The sequence below is a fragment of the Limulus polyphemus genome, unplaced genomic scaffold, assembly GCF_000517525.1.
Source record: "Limulus polyphemus unplaced genomic scaffold, Limulus_polyphemus-2.1.2 Scaffold777, whole genome shotgun sequence".
In the NCBI taxonomy this organism is placed as follows: Eukaryota; Metazoa; Arthropoda; class Merostomata; order Xiphosura; family Limulidae; genus Limulus; species Limulus polyphemus.
In genome coordinates, this window is record NW_013666387.1 from 335,699 (window position 1) to 344,218 (window position 8,520).

The window sequence follows — 8,520 nt, forward strand, 5'->3', positions numbered from 1 at the left end:
ATATCTTTCGAAAGTTCACACAGTGCATGGCCGGATGAGGAGTTGGTCTAGAGAGACGATGAAGTATTCTGATTTGTAGTTACGATGACACTCTGAAGTTTAATGAATGTAGTATTTGAGATTTCTATTTTGTAAAATTATATCTTTCGAAAGTTCACACAGTGCATGGCCGGATGAGGAGTTGGTCTAGAGAGACGATGAAGTATTCTGATTTGTAGTTACGATGACACTCTGAAGTTTAATGAATGTAGCATTTGAGATTTCTATTTTGTAAAATTATATCTTTCGAAAGTTCACACAGTGCATGGCCGGATGAGGAGTTGGTCAAGAAAGACGATGAAGTATTCTGATTTGTAGTTACGACGACACTCTGAAGTTTAATGAATGTAGTATTTGAGATTTCTATTTTGTAAAATTATATTTCTCGAAAGTTCACACAGTGCATGGCCGGATGAGGAGTTGGTCAAGAGAGACGATGAAGTATTCTGATTTGTAGTTACGACGACAAAACCATAACACTACAAAAAATGTATGTAGACTAGGTCGAATTAAGACGATTGAACTACATGGATTTGATGTGACGAACGTTGTTATTTATTTTTAGACCTGAAAAAGAAACTGTTGATATGAAAAATTAAAAGGATGAAGTTAAGGGGGTTTGAACACACGTACCTCACTTCCGCGGATCCGCCAAGGAAAAACATTATTCAATGTTATATATCTTTAAAATATATGGAAGGAAATATCATTGTAAATATTTTTTTTTCTTGGAACTGATACTAACCAGAATAGATCTTTGATTGTCAAATACGTGAGGGTATGTATGCTTTGGTGGACCAGAGGTAAGTTTACGAAGTTACAATGCTAAGATCGAAGATTCGATTCCCCGCGGAGGACAGAGCGCAGATATATTAATATGTAGCTTTGCGATAAAACAAATAAACACAAAACATGTGAGACTAAATAATTATAAATCTTAAGTATATCTTGTCATTGATATTGGTATGATTAGTTGCGTTCTTTTGTCGTTAGAGTGTAATTCATTTCCGACTATGCTTTTTATAGAGAAAATATGTTCAAGGTTTGATGATGAATAATAATTATAATCACTTATAGTTAGTTTCTGTATGCCGTTTTGAAAAGTTAATTCCAACTGTTTTGGACTATTTCTTTCTGTCGTTGCTGTTTCTACTCTAAATCTACACAATGGCGTCCTGGAGAATCGAACCCTGGATTTTAACGGTTTGACTGTTTCTTTCTGATCGAGAAAGTGGTAACTCTTTTGACTCTCAATTTACTTTCCAATGCAGTGATGTAGCACATCCTGCACTTCCTTTGTAGTTTGGTCTTTAACCTTCTTAAGCCATTTTCCCTTTCCGCTGTGGAAAGTATTCTTATGTATCGCGAACTAAAACTTGAACATTGTACATTTGATTGAGATATTTTCTTCTTCTCAGAAATGCATTTTACACCTGTGTTGTTTTACACCTTTACATCGTTTCTTATCTTTCCTGTCTTTTACATGTCACAAATAAAGAAATCAGAATGAAACCAGGAACAATGTGTCGAGATACACGGTTTATACCTATCGCCTTTTGACAAACATAGAGTGAAATCGCCAAGATGTCTACTATCAACCAATCATAACGCGGAATTCTTGTGCTGTTCATTGCCTGGTTATTATATCGCGCCACCTATATATATATATATATATTTTAAGCCTGTGTAGGCGTTGTTTACTGAAGGCCTACTGGAACATAGTGCCGTTGATCCAATTAACCTTTATCCGTGAGTAGAAAAAAATAGACGACGTTAATTTTTCCGGGAAGAATAAAAGACAAACAAACATATATCGCTACGAGGTTTAGCACATAAATGGTCTGCAAGAGTATAACATCAGTGCCAGCATTTTGAATTATTCATAGGTTTGAGCTTTCATCGTGTTACAACATTCAAATATTCAGGTTCTGTTGCACGTTCGCAAGTGTAGAGGAAATAACATAGCAGGCTTTAAAATGGAAATTATTGATCTTAACATTAATGATTTGTATTTAAGCAACGTTAATAAGTATACCTTGCACATTAGTTAAGAAACGTGGTCTTCATCGCTCTAATACTCTTATTTATTTTCTATTTTCTACACAAGAATGAAACATTTAACTTCTATCATTTCACAATCGATATATTATTTTAGGATCCCCCAAAAAGGTGATACAAGTTGATTTCTGTCTCTAGGTTGTTGCTAGCTAGTTTTCGTCTCTAGGCTGTTACTAGCTAATGCACGTCTCTAGGTTGTTTGTAGCTGATATTCGTCTCTAGGTTGCTACTAGCTAATGCACGTCTCTAGGTTGCTAGTAGCTAATTTTAGTCTCAAGGTTGTTAGTAGCTGATATTCGTCTCTAGGTTGTTAGTAGCTGATATTAGTCTCTAGGTTGTTACTAGCTAATTTTTGTCTCTAGGTTGTTAGTAGCTGATATTCGTCTCTAGGTTGTTACTAGCTAATTTTTGTCTCTAGGTTGTTAGTAGCTGATATTCGTCTCAAGTTGTTTGGTTACGAAAAATGAACAATAATAATAATAATAACACTTAAATAAAGTTAAAGTGCTCCCTTCGTACATTTGCAAGGGTTGTTCTAAATAGGTAAACAAATTTGTTTATTTATCAAAAAACCCTAAACTTCTTTCTCCCGCATATTCAAAGCTGTCGTATTGAAGAAAAAACAAGCATTTGGCCAGTGTTCATTCACACGCTGAGATAGAGGTTCAGCGAGAAAGGCTGCATGCTACCACTCTGGGCTCACTTTGTAGGTTGTTACTAGCTTAAATGTGTCTATAGGTTCTTATTAGCTGGTGTTATGTTGTTCTTGTTTTTTATGTGTCAAAGAGAGGTTCGTATAAAGACATACAGTTCAGCACTATCTGCGTTACTGACTTGGGCAGGATGTTCCAGTACAACTGTGTCACCAATGATTTAGCCTAGATCTGGATGCATTTGTAATGTTATTCTTAGGGAATTCTGGGAAAACCGTAGTTCAAATCTCCACATAAGATCAGCTAGTGAAAGCCGTAGTGAAATAGTCATTATCTATATTGAAATAAATACATTGAGAAACAAAAATATCAAAACTTTCTCCGCAATGAAAGCTTGATCATTTTCACTGGATATAAAATTAAGGTAAATAAAAAGGATTAAAAAGAAAAAATAGGCCAGAAATAAGTCAACGCTCTCTGGTACCAGAGCTGTGACAATTTCCGGTTGGAAAAGCACAGATTGTCGGTCACCTGGTGTTTCACTGAATCAACTCTAATGTGTGTGGTGTTTCATTGAAACAACTCTAATGTATGTGTGTGTGAATTAAAACGTGTATCTTAAACTTTGAAATATGTGAATTATACAGTTTAATAAGATTAATTAAAACTGTTCTTGGGGTAAGTTTGCTCTCTTTCTTAGAGCCCCTTATCAGTTTGATCATTGTTTAGAGCGGAATAACTGATACTTGAAAACCCGGTCACTTGCCTGTTTTGTTCGTAGCAGGTTAATGATAATAATAGTAAAAATAACACTACGTGAACACTAAACAACCACGTGTTATGACTTTAATTTTGAAAGACGAGGCTTACCTGTGTTTATTGATACGTACGTGTTTTAACAAGTTATGAATTAGTTTTATTTTTTTATAATATATTGCTTTGGGCAATAGTTCTATCATTGGGCAATAGTTCTATCATAAAGTATTTGCGGAAGTAATTGAAAATTAATAAATAGCAACAATTCTTAATACCAACAAGTCTTTTCTGCATAAAGTCCGTACACAATGTGTGTATGATGGTGTACGTATTTTTAATGACAAGGACTGATTAAGAAGTTAGCACACTGTATCACATACAAAAGTTGTAATGGTTTTAAAACGAGACCCAAAACTCGAGCGCTTTTGAATAGTTCATTATTATTCTTCAGCATAATAATGACAAGGATACATTCCTAATGAAGTTCGTATATCATACACAATGTGTATTATGATAGTGATCATAAATATCTATGACTCTTCTATGTCCTTGATCATGCCACACGTCGTTAAATGACTTCATCAGAAATGGCTTTTTGTTTTCAGAAGGATATGTCCATGATCATGTCAAACATTGTTTATTATGGACTACTCATTCAGAAATGCCTTGCCAATAAAACTATTTCCACAGTCATACCATATATTGTGTATGGGCTTCATTCAGAAGTACCTTCTTGTCAGAAGGATATGTCCATGGTCATGCCATATATCGTTAAAGGACTTCATTCAGAAATGCCTGGCAATTAAAACTATTTCCATGATCATACCACACGCTGTTTATAGACTTCATTCGGAAATTTCTTCTTGCCAATAAGTACATGTCTACAATTATGATACACACTGTTTATGGACTTCTCATTCAGAAATGACTTGCCATTAAAACTGTTTATACAAGCATGCCATATATTGTGTATGGACTTCTCGTTCAGAAATACCTTGCCATTAAAACTGCTTCCACAATCATGCCATGTATTGTATATAGACTTCTCATTCAGAAATACCTTGCCATTAAAACTGTTTCCTCAATCATACCATATATTGTGTATGGACTTCTCATTCAGAAATGCCTTGCCATTAAAACTGTTTCCACAATCACGCCATGTATTGTATATGGACTTCTCATTCAGAAATGCCTTCTTCTCATTAAAAATTGCACAAGTCGCTTAGCCTCATGTTATATTTTCTCACTTCATTGACCAAACATTTAAATAACATAAATTGTGCTAAAAAATGAAAATAAGTTGCTTCTGTTAGAAAAATTGATTAATATGAATTATACTATTTTGTGTTTGTTTTATGAAGAACTTGTATGAAAATATATACTTCTCATGTTTTTAAATAACTATTTTTCCAAAGAAGGAAAAATAAGTATTATAAGTTGAATATTTTCAAAACTTACATGTGTGATTTGCTTATACAATATTGCTTGTCAAACTTAAAATATAGGCTTCAGAACAGTCCAATAAAAGGGGGTTAGCCCTCCATTTGGATACCCTATTATTATGTTTCGAAAGGTTTACGATTTTCCTAACTTCAATTGATTTCTTGACCCAAAATAATAAGTTATTATAAACAGATAAAGAATTTATAATGAATTTTGTAGCTGGAGATATAGATATGATAAAGAGATTTAAGGTACAAAAACAGAATGTCACGTAAGTTGGTTGTTAAACTTCTTAATGCCATGTTATTTTCATTCTTGTTTTTGTTCATTTCGCCCTGATTTCCATCCTATCTTGGCCACACTGCACCAAAAATAGGCTCAATATGTCACTCTAATTGTAGACATTTTCTGCAGGAATGTCACGTAAATTGGTTGTCAAACTTCTTAATGTCATATTAATTTCACGTGTGTTTTTCGCCCTGATTTCCATCCTATCTTGGCCACACTGCACCAAAAATAGGTTCAATATGTCACCCTAATTTAGTCATTTTCTGCAGGAATGTCACGTAAATTGGTTGTTAAACTTCTTAATGTTATATTAATTTCACGTGTGTTTTTCGCCCTGATTTCCATCCTATCTTGACCACACTGCACCAAAAATAGGTTCAATATGTCATTCTAATTGTAGACATTTTCTGCGAGAATGTCACGTAAATTGGTTGTTAAACTTCTTAATGTTATATTAATTTCACGTGTGTTTTTCGCCCTGATTTCCATCCTATCTTGACCACACTGCACCAAAAATAGGTTCAATATGTCACTCTAATTGTAGACAATTTCTGCGGGAGCACATTCAAGAAACTTCCTAGTTTCCACACCTGCCTTCCTCCTCATACACCCGCACATCTTGCTTCTGACGTATGTGCAAAATATAGAACAAAACAATTATGATTAAATGTCTTTTTAATGAGATAGCAAGTTCTATTAATAGTTTCCAATTAAAAATTTCAACAAGGACGAACTCAGAATTTACTTGTCAATATATCAATAATGTGGGTTTATGTGAGTGCAAACATTTGCATCATTAATATTGTCATATTAAGTGTGTTTCACACATATAATGAATGATGTACTGCGCTCAGTTTCACACATATAATGAATGATGTACTGCGCTCATATTTTTAATTTTGATTAGAGTTCACAAGAACACTTTTTATTGATAAAGCTTGCAGGTAGTGGCCTAATGCTCATTAACCAATAGCACGCACGTACGTAGGGCGGGTTCGAGGGGGTACGGTCGAACCCCCTATTCTTGTGATGCATATATAGTTATAGCGCAGCTAGTTATGGTATTCAAGGTTTTCTACATAGTCCAGATTTAATCTCACAGCACCTATATTTTTACAAGTTTTTTTGGGGGCATGCCCCCAGACCTCCGTAACATTAGCATGCTTCGCACAATATGTGTTGGCTTTTGATCTCATAAATTAGACCCCCCCCCTTTTCAAACATTCTACGTATAGGCCTGAATAGTATCACAGTTAATTATAAGAATTGTTAGGCTCTTAGTTCATAAATCGACATTATTCAGGAAATGTAAGGTTATATAAATATTGTAGAATATTAAATTATGCTTGTTTGTTTGCTGTCAAGCACAAAACTACACAATGGGCTAGCTGTGCTCTGTCTATCATTGGATTGAAATTCGATTCTTAGCGTTATAAGCCCCTCTGACTTAACACTGAGCCACCGATGGTCTAAAATATTAAATTCTGTTGCTTTGTGCCCACTGAATAATTGCCCAAGAGTTGGCGGTGGGCGCTGTTGACTAATTTTCTTCTCTCAGTCCATCAGTTCAGAGTTAAAGTAACTTGAGTAACTTTTCGCAAATACCTGAATGAAAAACAAACTTTACTTTTTTACTTCTGTTTAACTTACATGTGCTTGTTTATCTTTCTTTACTCTTGTTTGATTTTTTTTCTTACTAATCCGTCGCCGAACATGCTCGCCCTTTCAGCCATGGAGCGTTATTATGTTATGGTCAATTCCACTATTCGTTGGTAAAGAGTAGTTCAAGAGATGGCGGTGGGTGGTGTTGACTAGCTGCCTTTCCTTTAATGTATTATTTCAAAATTAGGGACAGCTAGCGCAGATAGCCCTCGCGTAGCTTTGCACGAAATTCAAAAACAAACAAACGAATTTTATACTGTTTCAGCTCTTCGTTTTACTTGTCTAACATTTTTACATTTTATTTACACTTGTCTAACATTTTTACATTTTATTTACACTTGTTTAACATTTTTACATTTTATTTACACTTGTTTAACATTTTTACATTTTATTTACACTTGTTTAACATTTTTCTTGTTTTCAGAGTTTAAATTGAGGTGGAAAGGTCCGGAACGACGATCCTCCTCTTAAGGATTCAAGCCTTTAGCGTTCCTTGTGTTCTGATTGGAGTATACAAGACGGTACCATTTAACATTTGGATACGTTCTCAGGAAGTGTATGTATTCTGTTGCAGCACGCTGTGATCCACGTTGCTACAACAAAGTAGATTAAAAAGGAGTTCCATCTCTTCCAAACTTCCAATTTAACTACTGCTTGCTTAACGTTTTACTTTTTCTTTATCCTTATTGAATTTTATTTCACTTTTGTTTAATTCTTATTTACACTTGTTTAACTATTTTTTCTTGTTAATGTTTTTTGAACTTTTTGTGTACCAATTTTACTTCGCTCTCGTTTAACTTTACTACAAATTTATTTAACGTTTTTTATTGTTTTTTTACTTTTTCTGTACCTTAATTATTTTTAAAATTTTTTCTCCACTCTAGTTTCACTGTATTGCACATTTGTTTAACTTTTCTGTATGCCTGTTTAACTTTACTTCATACTCTTGATTAACTTCTCTTTACGCTTGTTTAACTTTTCACTACTCTTTTTCAACACCCTGAAACTTTTCTCATATACGACTGATACACAAATGCCGTTTTAAAACTAAGACTTTATATGTTGATAACCCAGAAATTCTGATGGGCTGTTGAGCAAAACATCTCGGCAGCAGAAGCATAATCCACAAAGTTTTTTATTGGAAACTCGAACTGGATCAGTAAAGAATGATGTTGTTTGTTTCTTGGATTTCGCGCAAAGCTATTCGAGGGCTGTCTGTGCTAGTCGTCCCTAATACTGACAGTGATAGATTAGGGGGAAGATAGCTAGTAAACCCCAACCAACGCCAACACTTGGGCTATCCTTGTCAGATCGAATAGTGGAATTTGACTGTCTCTTTCATAACGCACCCATGGCCCCAAAACCGTTGAGCAGCGTTCTGGCCAAAAATGATGTTATTTGAATCATTATTAGTCTCGTTATGATGTCATATCACAGACATACTACTGCTAACAGTCAAACTCCGACAGCTAAGTTTTCCTCGACAGCCATATACTATTGCTAAGTGTCAAACTCCGACAGCTAAGGTTTCCTCGACAGCCATATACTATTGCTAAGTGTCAAACTCCGACAGCTAAGGTTTCCTCGACAGCCATATACTATTGCTAAGTGTCAAACTCCG